The sequence below is a fragment of the Manis pentadactyla genome, chromosome X (assembly GCF_030020395.1).
Source record: "Manis pentadactyla isolate mManPen7 chromosome X, mManPen7.hap1, whole genome shotgun sequence".
NCBI classification, from domain to species: Eukaryota; Metazoa; Chordata; class Mammalia; order Pholidota; family Manidae; genus Manis; species Manis pentadactyla.
Genome location: NC_080038.1, coordinates 87891358 through 87912319, shown reverse-complemented (window position 1 = coordinate 87912319; position 20962 = coordinate 87891358).

The following is a 20962-nucleotide window of genomic DNA, read 5'->3' as shown; positions in this document are numbered from 1 at the left end:
GCTTGTTGGCATATAGGTTTTCATAGTAGTCTTTAATAATTCTTTGTATTTCTGTGGAGTCTGTCATGATTTTTCCATTCTCATTTCTGATTCTGTTGATTTGTGTTGATTCTCTTTTTCTCTTAATAAGTTTGGCTAGAGGCTTATCTATTTTGTTTATTTTCTCAAAGAACCAACTCTTGGTTTCATTGATTTTTGCTATTGTTTTATTCTTCTCAATTTTGTTTATTTCTTCTCTGATCTTTATTATGTCCCTCCTTCTGCTGACTTTAGGCCTCATTTGTTCTTCTTTTTCCAATTTCGATAATTGTCATGTTAGACTATTCATTTGGGATTGTTCTTGCTTCTTCAAGTGTGCCTGGATCGCTATATACTTTCCTCTTAAGACTGCTTTCGCTGTGTCCCACAGAAGTTGGGGCTTTGTGTTGTTGTTGTCATTTGTTTCTATATATTCCTTGATTTCTATTTTAATTTGTTCATTGATCTATTGATTATTTAGGAGCATGTTGTTAAGCCTCCATGTGTTTGTGAGCCTTTTTGTTTTCTTTGTAGAATTTATTTCTGGTTTTATACCTTTGTGGTCTGAAAAGTTGGTTGGTAGAATTTCAATATTTTGGATTTTTCTGTGGCTCTTTTTGAGGGCTAGTATGTGGTCTATTCTGGAGAATGTTCCATGTGCACTTGAGAAGAATGTATATCCTGCTGCTTTTGGATGTAGAGTTCTATAGATGTCTCTTAGGTCCATCTGCTCTACTGTGCTGTTCAGTGCTTCCGTGTCCTTACTTATTTTCTGCCTGGTGGATCTATCCTTTGGGGTGAGTGGTGTGTTGATGTCTCCTAGAATGAATGCATTGCAGTCTATTTCCCCCTTTAGTTCTGTTAGTGTTTGTTACACATATGCTGGTGCTCCTGTGTTGGGTGCTTATATATTTAGAATGGTTATATCCTCTTGTTTGACTGAGCCCTTTATCATTATGTAGTGTCCTTCTTTATCTCTTGTTACTTTCTTTGTTTTGAAGTCTATTTTTTTCTGATATTAGTACTGCAACCCCTGGTTTCTTCTCGCTGTTGTTTGCATGAAACATGTTTTTTCATCCCTTGACTTTTAGTCTGTACATGTCTTTGGGTTTGAGGTGAGTTTCTTGTAAGCAGCATATAGATGGGTCTTGCTTTTTTATCCATTCTATTACTCTGTGTCTTTTGATTGGTGCATTCAGCCCATTAACATTTAGGGTGACTATTGAAAGATATGTACTTATTGCCATTGCAGGCTTTAAATTCGTGGTTACCATAGGTTCAAGGTTAGCCTCTTTAGTATCTTACTGCCTAACCTAGCTCGCTTACTGAGCTATTATAATCATGGTCTGATGATTCTTTATTTCTCTCCCTTCTTATTCCTCCTCCTCCCTTCTTCATATGTTGGGTGTTTTGTGCTGTGCTCTTTCTAGGAGTGCTCCCATCTAGAGCAGTCCCTGTAAGATGTTCTGTAGAGGTGGTTTGTGGGAAGCAAATTCCCTCAGCTTTGGCCTGTCTGGGAATTGTTTAATCCCGCCATCATATTTAAATAATATTCGTGCTGGATACAGTATCCTTGGTTCAAGGACGTTCTGTTTCATTGCATTAAATATATCATGTCATTCTCCTCTGGCCTGTAGGGTTTCTGTCGAGAAGTCTTATGTTAGCCTGATGGGTTTTTCCTTTATAGGTGACTTTTTTCTCTCTAGCTGCCTTTAAAACTCTTTCCTTGTCCTTGATCTCTGCCATTTTAATTATTATGTGTCTTGGTGTTGTCCTCCTTGGATCCTTTCTGTTGGGGGTTCTGTGTATTTCCATGGTCTGTTCGATTATTTCCTCCCCCAGTTTGGGGAAGTTTTCGGCAATTATTTCTTCCAAGATACTTTCCATCCCTTTTCCTCTCTCTTCTTCTTCTGGTTCCCCTATAATACACATATTGTTCCTTTTGGATTTGTCACACAGTTCTCTTAATATTGTTTCATTCCTGGAGATCCTTTTATCTCTCTTTATGTCAGCTTCTATGCATTCCTGTTCTCTGGTTTCAATTCCATCAATGGCCTCTTGCATCTTATCCATTCTGTTTATAAATCCTTCCAGAGTTTGTTTCATTTCTGTAATCTCCTTTCTCGTATCTGTGATCTCCCTCCAGACTTCATCCCATTTCTCTTGCATATTTCTTTGCATCTCTGTCAGCATGCTTATGATTTTTATTTTGAATTCTTTTTCAGGAAGACTGGTTAGGTCTGTCTCCTTCTCTGGTGTCTCTGTGATGTTAGTTTGCCTATAATTTTGTCTTTTCATGGTGATAGGAATAATTTGCAGAGCTGGGACGAGTGACGGCTGGAAGAACTTCCCTTCTTGTTGTTTTGTGGCCCTCCTCTCCTGGGAGAACAGCGACCTCTAGTGGCTTTTGTTGGGTAGCTTCACACAGACAGGGCTTCTGCTTCTTGCCCAGCTGCTATGGAGTTTATCTCCGCTGTTGCTGTGGGCGTGGCCTGGCTCCAGCTGTTGCTCCAAAGTGGTAGAGTCACGTTGGAGAGTGAGCGGCCGGGAGGCTATTTATCTCCGTAAGGGGCCTCCATGCTCCCTGCAGCCCAGGGGATTAGAGTGCCCAGAGATCCCCAGATTCCCTACCTCTGGATTAAGTGTCCCGCCCTGCCCCTTTAAGACTTCCAAAAAGCACGTGCCAAAACAAAACAACGACCACAAAAAAATTAATTAATTAATTTAAAAAATAAATAAATAAATAAATAATGGCCATTCGTTTTTCTTTATTCTCCGGCGCCAGCCTCAGGCACCCGCTCACCGGTCTTGCTGCCCTGTTTCCCTAGTATTGGGGTCCCTGTCCCTTTAAGACTTCCAAAAAGCACTCACCTCCACAAAACAACAACAGCAACAACAAAAAATGGCCGCTTGCTTTTCTTATGTCCTCCAGCGCCAGGCCTCCGGTACCCGCTCACCATTCTTGCTGCCCTGTTTCCCTAGTATCCAGGTCCCCGCGCATGCACTGTGTCTGCGCTCTGGTTCGGATGGCTGTGGCTGGGTGTTCGGCAGTCCTGGGCTCCCTCTCCCTCCCGCTCTGCCTCCTCTTCTACCCCCGGGAGCTGGGGGGAGGGGCGTTCGGTTCCCACCGGGCCGGAGCTTGTATCTTACCCCCTTCACGAGGCACTGGGTTCTCGCAGTTGTGGATGTGGTCTGGATGTTGTCCTGTGTCCTCTGGTCTTTATTCTAGGAAGAGTTGTCTTTGTTATATTTTCATAGATATATGTGGTTTTGGGAGGAGATTTCTGCTGCTCTACTCACGCTGCCATCTTGGCTCCACCTCATTAACACGGTCTTTTACAAAATTAATAAGTTTGTTTAGAATACAGGGACCAAAAGTTAAAATGAATATAAGTAAAATTAATGGGCCAACTAGGGTAGAAACTAAGGTGGTGAACCAGGGAGACCTATTAAACCAAGCTTCAAACCAGTTTTGTTGTGCTTCTCTTTCTCTTTTTCTCTTGGTTAATCTTTCTGTCACTTTAGCCATGAAATTTTTTACTACTCCTGTAAGATCAGCGTAAAAACAGCATTCTTCTCCTAGTGCAGCACACATTCCCCCTTGTTGGAGGAACAATAAATCAAGCCCTCTTCTATTTTGGAGTATGACTTCGGATAGGGAGGTGAGGGATTTTTCTAAATGACTAATGGAGGTCTCTATTCTCTCTATATCTTCATCTATGGCTGCTCTTAGGGATGTCATACCTGCTTGTTGAGTGGCCAGAGAGGCTATGCTGGTTCCGGCCCCAGCTAGTCCTAAACTGAATAGAGTAGCAATGATTATATCAGTGATGGGCTCTCTCTTATCTCTTAGGCTCATGTCTTTATTCCAGTGTGAATACATGCTTTCTTAGGGGTGGTAGAGGATATGGGGTATCACAGTCACTAGGGTATAGAACTCTTTAGAAGTGTTAAAGACTGAGGTTGAGAGGCACGGGGTAAGGCCAGTCATGGAACATATCCACCATCCATCACTTCCTGGGGTTAGCCACTTTATGTTATTCCAACTAGGGGGGCATTTATGGAAGTGTATAAACTTTGTTTATCCTGTGGCACTTTCCCCAGGCAGGTCCCTTTACCACTTATATGCTGTAGAGTTAAGCCTACTTTTAGGTCTCCCCATGAACACTGAGAGGGATTCACACTAGTTAGTATACTATAAGTGGCAGTTAGGCCTATGGCTTCATAAAATGGAGGCTTTATATCATAATACAGCCAGCAGGAGGCTGTGAGGTCAGGGCTGGTAGCGTTAAGGGTCTCATACATAGTGCGCATCAATTTCCATAGGGCGTCCTCTGCGGCCTGCACAGCAGGTGCCAGGGGGGTCACAGAGGTACCTCTTATGGAGATGAGTCCAGCCATAAGGCCCAGCATGGTGAGACAAGGAGAAGAGATTAGGTGACTAGAGGCACTCACAACCACACCTCCCGCCAGCACTGTATTGTGGATAAGAGTCTGGGGTTTTGTTACCTTTTTTGGGGTGCTCTTGTTATCTGGGCTTTAAGTAGGGGCAGGAGGAGCCAATGCCTGAATTGGACTTATTGAACTCATTACCAATACCTGATTTGGGTGGGGGACGGGAGGAGCTAACACTAGATTTGGACCCACAGGAGCTGTTACTATCAGCTCAGTTCTCAATTTGATCTGGAGAAGAGTTCCAAATATAGGTTTCTGATAGAGAAGTAGGCCCCAAGTTAACCCTGATAGCCATCGCTTATCTCTTTTCCCTTCTTTTGTAAACTGGAGCTTTACTAGATTGCAGTTAGAATTGTACCAAGTTCGGGTGCATGGCATAATGAAAGAATGATGATGAGGGGGGTTACTTGCCATTTTTGCTCTCCATCACTGGTGGTAACACAACTCCATTGTGCACAGTAAAGGGACTCAACTCCTCCACACTGAAACCTCTCGGGTCCTTTCCGAAACCCAGGACATGCATGAAACCCATTTCGACTTACAAAGATCCAGCGCTGCACTTTATGCCAGTTTCTCCTTTTCATTCCTTCGACGTCTGCTACCTTGTCTAGGTTAAAGTACAAGTCAGGGAACCAAGTGTTTAGTGGGGCCATGCTGGAGGTCTCGTTTAGGATTGTATCAGTTTTTCCATCCGTCAGGATCCACGTCTGCTTATAAGGTCGATGAGGGTTGGTCTCTGTGTGGTTTTCTTTCCAGTTGTTGAGCAAGGTCAGGACTAATAACCACTTCATCAGGCTAGGCGGGAGGTTCAGGGTGTTCTCGAGGTCTCAAGATCTGTAGTTTCAGGGGGTTATCAGTGTGCCACGGCACAGTCAACTCTCTGGCTTGTCTTTGCTCTGGCTGGGTGGCTCAGTGCCATGGGAGTGGTGGACCCAAGGTCCAATGCCGTCAACCTTTAAGGCAGTTGAGGTAACCAGAATAACTATGTAAGGACCTTTCCATCTTTTTTCTAAGGTTCAGGTCCTGTGCCTCTTTACCCATACCCAATCCCCTGGGGCGATGCCATGTTCTGGGTTCGGTGTGTCTCTTGTCTCATACAAAGAGCGCACCAAGGGCCAAATCTCATGTTGGACTTCCTGCAGGGCCTTCAAACTGGCTAGATAATTTGGGGTCACATTAGGGTCTAGGTCCAGCAAGGCACGGACAATAATGGGGGGTGGTCTCCCATATAGAATTTCAAAGGGAGTCAATCTGTGCACATAAGGGGAGTTCTGAACCCGGAAGATAGCATAGGCTAGGAGGGTCACCCAGTCCCCACCAGTCTCGATGGCTAATTTAGATAAGGTCTCTTTCAGGGTCCAATTCATTCTTTCTACTTGCCCTGAGCTCTGGGGATTATATTCACAATGTAACTTCCAATTGGTCCCCACCGCTTGGGCCAGTCTTTGTAGGACTTTACTGATGAAAGCTGGACCATTATCAGACCCTAAAACCTCAGGGACCCCATATAGGGGTATTATTTCTTCTAGTAATGCCTTAGCAACAACCTGGGCAGTCTCTCGTTTCGTGGGGAAGGCTTCTACCCAGCCTGAGAAAGTATCAACAAATACTAGCAATTACTTATACCCATACTTCCCAGGCTTTACTTCAGTAAAATCCACCTCCCAGCTCTGTTCCGGCTCCCTCCCCTGTACCCTTGTACCAATGTGTAGGGGTCCCTTCCTACTGGGTCTCATAGCCTGGCACCGGACACATCGGTCCATGATTTCCTGGATCTGGACGGCTTGTTGGGGGAACTTAAGGAGGGTGGACTCGAGAACTGTCAGCAACTTTCTCTTTCCTAAATGGGTGACTTGGGGCAGGTTGGAAAGGAGGAACAGTCCTAGTTTTGCCGGCAGTATTAGTCTTCCTTCTCGGTCTTGATGCCACCCATGTTGATCAGGCTCTGGGCAGTGGTGGTTTTGGATCCACTGGAGAGCTTCTGCGGTGTAATCAGGTCACGGGGGCAGGCATGGAAGCTCGGGTGCTGGCAGGGCGAGTGCCAAAGCTGGTGAAGGTATTGACGCCTTTTTTGTGGCCTCATCTACTCGCCGGTTTCCCTCAGCTTCCGGGGTTTGGGCAGACTGGTGTCCAGGGATGTGAATCACTGCAACTGCCCAGGGCTTTTGCACAGTTGCTAGCAACCTCTGTACCTCTGGGAGATTGTGTAGTTCTTTTCCTTCTGCTATAACAAAGCCCCTCTCCCGGTAGATGGTGTCATGCACATGGAAAGTGCCGAAAGCGTAGCGGCTATTGGTGTAGACAGTCATCCGTCATCTCTCTTCAGCTTGTTCTAGCACCTCTGCCATCGCAATCAGTTCAGCTTTTTGGGCTGAGGTCCCCGGAGGAAGTGAGGCACTCCAGATGACATTCCCATCTTGGTCTACTACTGCTGCACCTGCCCTTCGCATCCCATCCATGATGAAGCTGCTTCCATCAGTTAACCATACCAACTCACTGTTGAGGGAGGGTGACATCCGTCCTGGAGGTTGGGGTGCACCTGGGTGATCTCTGCCAGGATTTCTTGGCATTCATGCAAGGGGACCTCTAGATCTGGGGTCAGCAGAAGGGTGGCTGGATTTAGAACAGCAGGTTTGGCAAAGATGATCCGGGGTACATCCAACAGGAGTCCCTGGTAATGGGTCAAGGGGGTATTGGTCATCCACTTACCAGGGGTGTGCTTCAGGACTCCCTCAATCACATGAGGAGTTACCACCTTTAGATGCTGACCAAAGGTGAGTTTTTCTGCATCTTTTACCATTAGGGCCACTGCGGCGATGATGCTTAGACATGGGGGCCATCCTGCTGCAACTGGATTGAGATTTTTGGATAAATAGGCTCCAGGCACTGCATTAGCACTCCGTTTGCTATCCCCTTCCTCTCATCGTTAAAGAGGGTGAAGGATTTTAGGGGATCTGGTAGAGCCAGGGCTGGTGCCTTTAAGAGGGTGGCCTTGAGTTCGTCAATGGCCTTTTGTTGTTTTGGCCCCCAGGCCCAGGGGGCCTTATCTTTGATTGCTTCATACAGAGGCCTTGCTATCTCAGCATACCCCAAAATCCATAGTCGGCAGTAGTCTGCTGTCCCTAGAAACTCGCGGACCTCTCGGACTGAGGTCGGGACTGGAAGCCTAAGAATAGTTTCTTTCATGGCCTTTGTTAACCATCTGATTCCTTCACTTAATTCATATCCTAGGTAAGTGACTGTCTGCCTGCATATTTGAGCCTTCTTTGCACTGGCTCAATAGCCCAATTGCCCTAGTTCCTGGAGGAGGTCTCCAGTGGCCTGTCGGCATTTGGCCTCAGTGGGGACTGCCAGAAGCAAGTCATCTACATATTGCAGGAGTGTAATGGAATCATGGCTCTGGTGAAACGAGTCCAGGTCCTGATTTAAGGCTTCATTAAACAGGGTTGGAGAGTTTTTGAAGCCTTGTGACAATCTAGTCCAAGTCAACTGTCCGGGGTTTCCCGTGTTGTCATCATGCCATTCAAAGGCAAAAATGTTCTGGCTACTGGGTGCCAGGACTATGCTCTAAAAAGCATCCTTTAGGTCTAGGGTGGTGTACCAAACATGTGAAGGGGGCAAGTGACTTAGTAAGGTGTAAGGGTTGGGGACTGTGGGGTGGATGTCCTCGGTTCTCTTATTTACTTCCCTCAAGTCCTGGACTTCCCTATAATCTTTTCCCCCTGGTTTCTTAATGGGAAGAAGAGGGGTGTTCCAGGTGGAGTGGCAGGGTTTCAGTATCCCAGCTTCTAAGAGTCAGTTAATGTGTGCGGCAATCCCCTTTCATGCCTCAGTGGACAAGGGGTACTGTCAGACCTGAAAAGGCTGGGCTGAGGCTTTGACTTTGACTACTACTGGTGCTCAGTGGGATGCCAGACCCACACCCGCTATTTCTGCCCATGCCTGAGGGTACATTCTAAGCCACTAATCCAACTCATGGGGCCACTCTGTAGGGGGAGAGGTGCCATGCAGGGCAAACAGGTGATGCTCATCTGCGAGGGACAGGGTCAGGACATGAAGGGGTTGTTCTTGGCCGTCCATCACTTTGATGCCATCCGGCTCAAGGTGGATATGGGCCTGGACCTTGGTTAGGAGATCACGCCCTAACAAGAGGGCCGGGCATTCAGGGATAACCAGGAAGGTGTGGGTCACTTGATTGTGGCCCAAGTCCACCTGGCGCTTACTTGTCCATTGATAAACTTTGGACCCAGTTGCCCCTTGCACCAGGCTGGTTTTCTGAGACAGGGGCTCTGAAGGCTCGTTTAAAACTGAGTACTAGGCTCCTGTGTCTACCATGAATCCGATTGGTTTCCCCTCTACATACAGTTACCCAAGACTCAGGGAGGGGATCCAAGTCCCGTCTCCCCTAGTCACTGTCCATTCCTGTCAGCAAAACCTGAGCGTCTTGTCTGGTCTGGCCCTGGCACTTGGGGCGTTCCCTCTTCCAATGTCCATATTCTTTGCAGATCACACATTGTCTCCTATCTAGCCTGGGCTGCAGTTTCCAAGGTCAGGCTGGTCTGGTTGGACCTGGTCTTTCCTGGGCTGTGCATTGCCCCTCTGCCAGCAGAATTTTGACCATTTTCTTCTGCTGCCTTATGTTTTCCCTACCCAGGTGCTCTCTGTCTTCTTTCCTAATTCTTTCCTGCAACTCCTGATTTTCTTTTCTGATCCTATCCTCTTTCTTCCAGGCTCTCCCGAGTGTTGAAAACCCTCTCTGCCACTTTCATCAGATCTCGAATGTTCATTTTCCCCAATCCTTCTTGCTTATATAATTTTTTCCTAATATCTGGGGCAGCTTGGTTTACAAAGGACATAATTATAGCTGACTGATTCTCCTCTGTCAGGGGGTCTCGAGGGGTGTACTGTCTATAAGCATCATAGAGGCATTCTAAAAACATGGCCGGGCTTTCACTTTCCCCTTTCATTACAGCTTTTACCTTAGCCAAATTGGTGGGGCGGTGTCCTGCCACTCGGAGACCTGCCATAAGAGTCTGGCGGTAGACTTGGAGACGCTCCCTACCTTCCGCATTCCCAAAGTCCCAATCCAGTCTATTCAGGGGGAAGCACTCATTGATCAGGTTCGGTAAGGTTGTTGGCTGTTCATTGTCACTGGGGGCATTCTTTCTGGCCTCGGTGAGGATTCACTAGCACTCTTCGGTAGTAAACAAGGTCTTAAGGAGCTGCTGACAATCGTCCCAGGTGGGGTTATGTGTATGCATAACAGACTCAAATAAGTCCATTAGACCCCTTGGGTCTTCAGAAAAAGGGGGATTCTGAGCCTTCCAGTATATAGATCACTACTTGAAAAGGGTCAATACTGGTAAGATCATTCCCCACCTGGGCCTGTACCTCCCAGGGCCCGTACAGGGAGAGCGGGCTCCCCGGCTGAGGTGGAGGAGGACGGTTCCTCTTCTGAGGTCTCTTCCCCGTGCCTGTGGGGCCTTAATCCCCTTGCTGGTCCCTGGGTTGGGGCTGGGAGGGCTGACGGGGAGGCATACGAGTGAGGGGGCTCGGGAGGGGCGGCTGCCTCAGGTTGGAGTGGCGCCATAGGAGTGTATAGAGGGGGTCTCTGGGTTTCTTCAAGATCTAGGTCTATCAGGGAAGGGTACAGGTCTGACTCTTCCTGTAAGACATGTTTCTTGGATGGGTCCTCTGGGAGTTTCAAACGAGCCATAAGAGTGGGTGCAGTTGGGCGGTGGGGAGCCTGAGAGATGGCCACTACTCAGGGGGGATCCTCTGGCTTCTTGGGGACAAATGGTTTTAGCCAGGAGGGAGGACTTTCCACCAAAGCCTGCCACATAAAAATATAGGGATATTGGTCCAGGTGGCCCTGTAATTCGGACCGGCTGATCACATCTCGGACTCTCAATAATGTCCAGGGAAAAGGTCCCCTGGGGTGGCCAGCCCACCTTAAAAGTAGGCCATTCTGAAGAGCAGAGGGTATCAAACTTACCTTTCTTTACTTCCACACCATAATTGTGAGCCTTGGCGCAGATCTCAGGGAAGTGGTCAGGAGCAGGGTCTTAGGTGTTACTTGAGCCTGTCCCATTATTATTACAAAAAGAAGCCAGAAAAAGACAAGGGACACAAAGCCAGCAAACATACAAATTTGAACCGAGTTTTCTAACACCCACCGGCCAGTCAGCCACACCACATCCACAGGCGCCGTCTCAGTCACACAACGCTCAGGATCCTTACCTAGTTGTCCAAACGGTTTCCACTGCAGACATCATTAGGGCACCACCTCGTCGGGGATGTTTCCAGCGACTTCCAGTAATGGAGCCTCCAGGGTCGTAACCTGCTCCTTCCTTTCCATGAGAATTCTCAATTGGGAGTGGGCAGAGACCTGTTTCAGTCTCTCCGGCCGAGGATCTGTTTCAGTCCTCCCCTCTTGGAGGTGGCCAAATCTCCTGCCATGGCTTCTGAGCAAACCTCGGTATCAGGGGGTCGTCTGTCTCCCTGAGGAGGGGTTTAACGATCCCGGATGAGCCCCCAAAATGTTGGGGTCCGGAGTCGACCACCTCTCAAATAGACAGAAGACACTCATGATAATGCAAGTCACACGGCAAGGTTTATTTCCAGCTAGCTGGGGTCTGTCTGCCCGACGCTGCAGGTTTTAAAAAGGACCCAGAGCACTCAAAGCCAGAGGTTTATATGGCATTTTCAAAAAGCACTTACTCACAGTAATTTTCCATAATTTTTGGCTTGTGCCACATCCTGGGGGTTAAGCAAAAGCAAGATAAGACCACTCCTCAAATGTTAGGGTGGTTCAGCAAGATAAGCTGACCAGAGTCACAACTGCCCACAACTTGGTATGCATGATTAGCTGACCAAGGGTCGTAGCCGCCCACAACCCAGTGTCTATGATTAACTTGTTCTTCAACACCTGTTTATCAAGCCTTACCCAGTTCTTCCTTTCCTGAGTCACATACTCAGAAAATGGCTTTTCGGCCCTTAAGATGGCCATTCTCATGCTAATTCATTCTTACACTGTAACACCTGCAGGAGCTCTGCCTACATTTTCCAGGTAGTGGGTAAGTACAGTAAATCACCCAGATGAGGCCAAACTGCCCTGAGGGCTGTTGTCAGCCAATATACAACTACCTGATTCCCTGGGGTATGACCAGGGAAGCCAGTTTACCCATTTTAGATCCCAACAGAACAGTGCTTTCTACCCCCAAATCCCAAAGACAGAGAAGCCATGTAGGCAGAGGTTTGGAGGGCTTCTGTAAAAAGCAAATGTTCAAATCCACCCATTCATCTTGTGTATAGGGGCAGAGCATGGAGTGCTCTACAAACGGGAGAGGGCTGCTCCACCGACTGAGGAAGCTGTGATTGTTTCATTTTTACTTTCTTAATTACAACTGGTTGGGCCTTTAATATGGGAGGGACTGGTGCCTTGGGTGGTGGCCTCAGCAAAAGCTCCTCCCTTGCCCCAGCCCCTCATTCTCCTCCAATGTCTCCTCTACCATCTCCAGGGCTGCAGGCACTGTTCCCTCCTCCCCATCCCCCAAGGCCTCTTACAGCTTGGATTCTCCTGCTTCCTTCCTCCTTTACCACTAGGGTCTTTCAGCAGCATGACCGCAGTTCTCAATAGCTGTCTCTCTTTCTTAAAAGCATCACATAGCTCATCACTGAAGTGTATCTCTCTCCTTGATAACCCTTTCTAGTACCTCCAGAAACAATCCCACAACTTCTGTCACTACGTGGCCACTCAGGCTCCCTAAGAAGTCCCCTATCTCACAGAAGGCTAATTCCACAGCTTCTGGTGTCTCCACCTTTCCCCAGTTCTGGAGAGGGGCCCATTCATCTAGAAGGTGCCTTACTCTAGGCCAATTCCCCACTAAGGGCTCCCCAAGGATGGGGGCTCCATGAATGGGGAATTCCTGGGTGAAACCACACAATCCACAGGGGTGTCCACACCACCACCATCTATACTGGGTCCCCACCATTCACAGAGGGGTTTCTAGGTGTCTTCCCATCATCTCTAGGGGCAGCCCACCCAAGCATTGCACCCATGAAGACACATTTGGGGTTCAGAGGTCCTGCCAACTGCCTCCAGATGTAGAACTGGGAGGAAGCATGTTCCCAGCCCAGGGCAAATAAACCAGTGAAACTGGTGGAGCTGAAATCAGTCAAGAGGAAAAATAAAGTGGGAGAAATCCATTTATTCACTCACAGGAAGCCTGGCTCCATTTGCCTCTCTCTCTGGCCGCCGTCTCGCTCACCCATTTCTCCCCAACCTGGCACATGTACACCTTTCCCCCCTCATAAACACCTATTGATATAGAACTAGACTAAGGAGAGAACAGCTTCCCCTCCACCGCTTGTAAACCCCTGTTGATATTGAGATGGACTAAAGCCAGGTAAGAAGTTCTGGAAATATTGCGATTTTACCCACACAACTGTTGGGGAGGAAGAAATTTCTTCTACCCTTTGAGATTTTTTACCTGGTCTAAGAATCAAATTTACATGAGACATATTAACAGGAGAAAAAAGACAAAGTTTAATTACATACATATAGGGAAGGCATAGACATGGGTTCCAAAGACAGCCTGGGAGAAAAGAGGCATATATGTCATCATGAACCAGGGGTCTGAGACTTCAAAGGAAAAGAGAAGTAATTCACAGGAATATGAAAAGTGTGTAAATGTTTGGTAAGCAAAATACTTGAAGGCCACACAGAAAAAATGGGGCAGAGAGAAATTTTAACAAAAGACTTTGTCACATACCTCCATGTCTATCAACCCTAGTTTACATTATAATATAGCTATCATGGGGATTGTTCTCCTGGAGTATCTCCTTCATCTAAACTGGGTGGTGAGGGGGAGGTCAAAGTATCTTCCTGAGTCTTTTGGGACTTAATGGTTTTCAGCTAAAAGTAATCTGCATATGACAATGGCACATCTTGGGACAGCCTGCCTTTGACCCCTGCACAACTATACCTATTAGCCTATGTAGAACATGCTTAATGGTCTCCCAATTATGTAGACTACCTATGGCTTGGCATGAGTCTCAATAACATCATATTATTCTTATATGATCTTTGGTAGTGTATAAGAATTAATTGGAGTATTTAAATAAAATTATTATAATAAATATTTTTAAATATCTCACCTGCTATATAATTATTTCATCATGATCAATGTTTAATAATTTGATTTTTTGGTGAACTATTTGAAAACATCATTTTAAACAGGAAACATGAATAAGTTTATGATAACAAAATCATTTTAAAGCAAGTCAAATAATTTCACCTTTGTGTGCTCTCTTTATATTTGTTATAAATTATATTTTCCAGAAAAAATAAAAAACACAAGCCATTTTTAAATTAAATCACCAAAAATCTCATGACTCAGAGATTATCATTGTCATATGCAGACATATCCAATGAAACTATATGCATTGAACTTAATATTCTTGAATTCATTTTAACAGACATAGCAATCTGAGGATGATTTGAAGCATTAGAGCTTTGCATGTTTATATTTTGTAACTTAATTACTTCTCATAGCAATCTTGTTAGTGGAAAGTCTGTTACTGTCTCTTTGATTTTATAGATGAAAAGATAGAGACATATTTTCATGTTGGAATATTGAAAGTGTTTTAAGTATCTTGTTTGATCTGTTATAAAAATCGCTTATAAATGATTAAGGTATATAAAGCCCATAATGAATCACTTGTACTTTTTTGTCAAGCCAAGTACTCTTCTTTCATCAGGTTTTGTGACTTTTAAAAATATTCTATTTAGTTTATTTCCCAATTAGTGTGAGAATAATGACTTTTTCCTCATCTTTCCTGAATTAATTTCATAAATCAGCCTTGGTTTTATCATAACTTTATCTTACCTTCTAGAAATTCCATGCAGGTCTATGGGTTCTCTGACCCCCACTCTTATATTCCTTGAGAAATGTAGTACTAGATCTATATCATCACTGGGGAAGCCAGAGGCATGAGAGATTAGGATCCAAAGCAGTAGTGGAAATACTTGCCACTCTTATGAATTTTTCCCCCAGGAATTGCAAGAGTAGCTAATACAGAATCTACCAAATTTGAAATAAAGTACAGAAGAAGGCTGATATAGGAAGAAGTGAATCAGTCAAACTTAAGACAAAAGCTAACTCAGATCAACACTGGAAATGCTTTCTCCATATTAACCTTCCTCTTGGAAGGAAAATCATGTTTTGATTTGATTTAATCAATTCAGTTTCTTGTCCCACTCTTTAACACTCAAGGTTAACACTGAAATCACACACCAACTGGGTGTTTGAAATGTCCTTGAATTCTCAGAAGACAAAATATTACAAAATACTTAAGCTTAATGATAGCTGGGAAGAGCATTCAAGCAAGTCAGAAAACTTGGTTCCCAATGAAGAACTACATAACTATATAACTGTATAACTGTAATAACTATATAATCTCAAGGAAGTCACTTCACCTTTCCTGGCCTCATCTATTAAATAGAATTACACACCTAATCCTCCCAAATGTCACAGACTGTTATAAAGAGTAATTACTTTCCATTAGGTAAAGATTTTTAAGTTCTTAGAAGGGAAGGGAGTAGGTATATAGGTACAATGACTGCTTTTAAAAGCTACATGGCAGAAATAATAAAACAGCATCTCAAAGCTTCAGCTGAAAGATATTCATAAATTCTATTTTATTATCCTAAATTATTATAAAATTCATCTTAAATTGTATTAGGAGGGAGTATTGATTGACAGACTGAAAAACCTGTGTGACAAGTAAAAGAGAGGAGATGCAAACTCAACAGTCCAAGCAGGTTTATTGCTAACCTGAGAGGGACCCCTCTGTCCTGGCCAGCAGAACAAAGGAAAAAGAGGGTCTCTAACAGATCAAGAGGCTTTTTGTGGCCAGGGCTTTGGCCGTCTCTCTGAGGGGAGGGGTCAGGGTAAAAGTGGGCTTGTGGCTTGCTGACATGTCCTCTGGAGGATGCTTGTAGTCTAGGTAAGATGACATCTAGGTCTCTCTGAGATGGTGGGTGGGCTTATTCAAAAGGCGGTACTCCCGTCTGGATTCTATCAACAAGTGCTTAGAAAGAAAGGAGCGGTATGGTAAAAGATAAGATTGGAGAAATAGAGAGAGACCAATCAGTCTTGGAGGCCATGCTTAAGAATATTGTTCTTTAGCCTAAGAAGTAATTGAAAGTCATTAAAAAGTTTAAGAGGAAAAATAAAACATTCAGACTTGCATTTTGTAAAGCTCACTCTGTCTGCAGTGTGGATAGCTCATTTGTGGTAGACAAGAGTAGATACAGTAAAATTAGGAAACCACTTCAGTAATTTAGGTGAGAGTTGATGGGAGATTTGTCTTGGTTATTATTAATGGAAAGGATAAGAAGTAGGCCAAATACTAGTTTTCTTGGATCAAAGGAGTCCAGGTGATCAGATATAGGAGGAGCACAAAGATAGATATCGATTGTCAGTGTTCTTAGATTACTGTGGATAGTTGGTTCATACATATTCACTGTAATGTAAAAAATTAACAAAACAAATTAAAAGAGGTTGATGCATGGACCAATGGTGACTGGTTCTCAGGAAGCAAAGACTGTGACTAATCTAACACTGAGATACTGATGCCCATAAGAAAAAAGAAAGCAAACATGAAAAAATTACTAAATAGAAAATATTAAGTTAAATGACAGAAAGCAATGTAAAAAGCACATCCTTCTAAAGTTAAATTTGTTTTTATATACCCTATGTGTGCATGTGTCTATCCATGTGACCCTCCAAAAAAACAGAAAACTATTTTCAAGCACACACAGGATACTTAAAATGATAGAATTCCTATTTTGCCATATGGAAAGCCTCCAAGAATCCCAAAAGATCAGTGAAGTGTAATAACCCTGAAATAAGTAATAAGGAAAGAATAGCTTAAAATCACAAGTTAGAAAATGAAATAGCACATTCATAAATAACCCATGGCTTGCAAAGGAAATCATAAAAAATATATATTTAAACTGAGTGGTAATTAAAAACTAATTGTTAATATTTGTAGGTCACAGATAAGCAACTAGAGGAAAATTTGTGCTATTAGTCTTTTATAAAGAAACAAAGATGTTTTTTCAATTGCTGAGAATTCAGCTCAGTATTTTGGAAAAATTTCAAATAAAACCACAGAACTAAATAGGATGGAAATAATAATGGGCAGAAATAATAGAATAATAATAGTAAGAAGAAAACATGTTCTTTAAAAAGATTGATAAAATTGATATACTTCTTTCAAAACTAATCATTAAACGAGGAAAAAAGAGAAAAATAAAATCATGATGAAAAAAGGAATAGCTACAGACCCAACAGAAACCTAATAAATAATAAAGATCACTGTTAATGACTATAACTCATCAATTTGAAAACCTGAATAAAATGAATAAACTCATAGAATAATAAATACCAAAATTGGTAAAAGAAGAAATAATCTAAGTAGTTTTAGAGCTATCAAAAAATAGAAACCTTTGTTCCCACAAATCCCAGGCCTAAAAGGTTTTACTAGTGAATTCTATACAATTTTCAGGTAACATCTATATTTTTAAAAGTTTTCCTGAAAATATGTAAAAATTATAGATCTCCAGCTCTTTTCATTATGCAAGTGTAGAATTTATTCCCAAACCAGATGTGAACAATTCAAGAATAAAAATGATTTTTAAAATTATATTTTATTTTTTTTTTATTTTGGGATCATTAATCTACAATTACAGAAAGAACATTAGGTTTACTAGGTTCCCCCTTCACCAAGTCCCCCCCACATACCCCTTCACAGTCACTGTCCATCTGCGTAGTAAGATGCTGTAAAATCATTACTTGCCTTCCCTGTGTTGCACAACCCTCCCCATGCCCCCCATGCACTATACATGCTAATCATAATGCCCTCTTTGATTTTCCCCGCCCTTATCCCTCCCTTCCCACCCATTGTCCCCAGTCGCTTTCCCTTTGGTAACTATTAGTCCATTCTTGGGTTCTGTGATTCTGCTGCTGTTTTGTTCCTTCAGTTTTCCTTTGTTCTTATACTCCACATATGAGTGAAATAATTTGGTACTTGTCTATCTCCGCTTGGCTTATTTCATTGAGCATAATACCCTCTAGCTCCATCCATGTTGTTGCAAAAGGTAGGATCTGTTTTTTTCTTATGGCTGCGTAATATTCCATTGTGTATATGTACCACCTCTTCTTTATCCATTCATCTACTGATGGACATTTAGGTTGCTTCCATATCTTGGCTACTGTAAACAGTGCAGCGATAAACATAGGGATGCATCTGTCTTTTTCAAACTGGAGTGCTGCATTCTTAGGGTAAATTCCTGGAAGTGGAATTCCTGGGTCAAATGGTATTTCTATTTTGAGCATTCTGAGGAACCTACATACTTCTTTCCACAATGGATGAACTAGCTTACATTCCCACAAGCAGTGTAGGAGGATTCCCCTTTCCCAACAACCTCGCCAACATTTGTTGATGTTTGTCTTTCGATGATGGTGATCATTACTGGTGTGAGTTTTCTCATTGTGGTTTTAATTTGCATTTCTCTGATGATTAGCGATGTGGAGCATCTTTTCATGTGCCTGTTGGCCATCTGGATTTCTTATTTAGAGAACTGTTTATTCAGCTCCTCTGCCCATTTTCTAATTGGAGTATTTGCTTTTTGATTGTTGAGGGGTGTGAGCTCTTTATATATTTTGGATGTCAATCCTTTATTGGATCTGTCATTTATGAATATATTCTCCCATACTGTAGGATACCTTTTTGTTCTATTGATGGTGTCCTTTGCTCTACAGAAGCTTTTTAGCTTGATATAGTTCCACTTGTTCATTTTTGCCTTTGTTTCCCTTGCCGGGGAGATATGTTCATGAAGAAGTCACTCATGTTTATGTCCATGAGATTTTTGCCTATGTTTTTTTCTGTTTTATGGTTTCATGACTTACATTCAGGTCACTGATCCATTTAAAATTTACTTTTATGTATGCGGTTAGACAGTGATCCAGTTTCATTCTCTTACATGTAGCTGTCCAGTTTGCCAGCACCATCTGTTGAACAGACTGTCATTTCCCCATTGTATATCCATGGCTCCTTTATCATATATTAATTGGCCATATATGTTTGGGTTAATGTCTGGATTCTCTATTCTGTTCCACTGGTCTGTGGTTCTGTTCCTGTGCCAGTACCAAATTGTCTTGATTACTGTGGCTTTGTAGTAGAGCTTGAAGTTGGGGAGCGAGATCCCCCCCACTTTATACTTCCTTCTCAGGATTGCTTTGCTATTCGGGTCTTTGACTTTTCCATAAGAATTTTTGAACTATTTATTCCAGTTCATTGAAGAATGCTGTTGGTAATTTGATAGGGATTGCATCGAATCTGCATATTGCTTTGGGCAGGATGGCCATTTTGATTATATTAATTCTTCCTAGCCAGGAGTATGGGATGAGTTTCCATTTGTTAGTGACCTCTTTAATTTCTCTTAAGACTGTCTTGTAGTTTTCAGGGCACAGGTCTTTCACTTCCTTGGTTAGGTTTATTCCTAGGTATTTTATTATTTTTGAGGCTATTATGAATGGAATTATTTTCCTGATTTCTCTTTCTATTAGTTCATTGTTAGTGTATAGGAAAGCTACAGATTTCTGTGTGTTAATTTTGTATCCTGCAACTTTGCTGAATTCCGATATTAGTTCTAGTAGTTTGGCAGTGGAGTCTTTAGGGTTTTTTATGTACAATATCATGTCATCTGCAAATAGTGACAGTTTGACTTCTTTACCAATCTGGATTCCTTGTATTTTTTTATTTTGTCTGATTGCCATGGCTAGGACCTCCAGTACCATGTTGAATAACAGTGGGGAGAGTGGGCATCCCTGTCTTGTTCCCGATCTCAGAGATAAAGCTTTCAGCCTCTCGCTGCTCAGTATGATGTTAGCTGTGGGTTTATCATATATGGCCTTTATAATGTTGAGGGACTTGCCCTCTATGCCCATTTGTTGACAGTTTTTATCATGAATGGATGTTGAATTTTGTTGAATGCTTTTTCAGCATCTGTGGAGATGATCATGTGGTTTTTGACCTTCTTTTTGTTGATGTGGTGGCTGATGTTGATGGATTTTCAAATGTTGTACCATCCTTGCATCCCTGGGATGAATCTCACTTGGTCATGGTGTATGATCCTCTTGATGTGTTTTTGAAATTGGTTTGCTAATATTTTGTTAAGTATTTTTACATTTACGTTCATCAGGGATATTGATCTGTAGTTTTCTTTTTTGGTGGGGTCTTTGCCTGGTTTTGGTATTAGGGTGATGTTGGCTTCATAGAATGAGTTTGAGAGTATTCCATCCTCTTCTATTTTTTGGAAAGCTTTAAGGAGAATGGGTGTTTTCCCTGTATGTCTGATAAAGTTCCAAGGTAAATCCATATGGGCTGGGGGTTTTGTTCTTAGGTAGTTTTTGATTACCGATTCAATTTCGTTGCTGGTAATCGGTGTGTTTAGATTTTCTGTTTCTTTCTGGGTCAGTCTGGGAAGGTTGTATTTTCCTAGGAAGTTGTCCATTTCTCCTAGGTTTCCCAGCTTGTTAGTATATAGGTCTTCATAGTATTCTCTTATAATTCTTTGTATTTCTGTGGAGTCCATCGTGATTTTTCCTATCTCATTTCTAATTCTGTTGATGTGTGTTGACTCTCTTTTTCTCTTAATAAGTCTGGCTAGAGGCTTATCTATTTTGTTTATTTTCTCGAAGAACCAGCTCTTGGTTTCATTGATTTTTTCTATTTTGTTCTTCTCAATTTTACTTATTTCTACTCTGATCTTTTTTATGTTCCTCCGTCTGCTGACCTTAGGCCTCATTTGTTCTTTTTCCAATTTCAATAATTGTGACATTAGACTATTCATTTGGAATTGTTCTTCCTTCTTTAAATATGCCTGGATTGCTATATACTTTCCTCTTAAGACTGCTTTTGCTGTGTCCCACAGAAGTTGGGGCTTTGTGTTATTGTTGTCATTTGTTTCCATATATTGCTGGTTCTCCATTTTAATTTGGTCATTGATCCATTGATTATTTAGGAGCATGTTGTTAAGCCTCCATGTGTTTGTGAGCCTTTTTGCTTTCTTTGTACAATTTATTTCCAGTTTTATACCTTTGTGGTCTGAAAAGTTGGCTGGTAGGATTTCAATCTTTTGCAATTTACTGAGGTTCTTTTTGTGGCCTAGTATGTGGTCTATTCTGGAAAATGTTCCATGTGCACTTGAGAAGAATGTGTATCCTGTTGCTTTTGGATGTAGAGTTCTATACATGTCTATTAGGTCCATCTGTTCTAGTATGTTGTTCAGTGCCTCTGTGTCCTTACTTATTTTCTGTCTGGTGGATCTGTCCTTTGGGGTGAGTGGTGTGTTAAAGTCTCCCAAAATGAATGCAATGCATTCTATTTCCTCCTTTAGTTCTGTTAGTATTTGTTT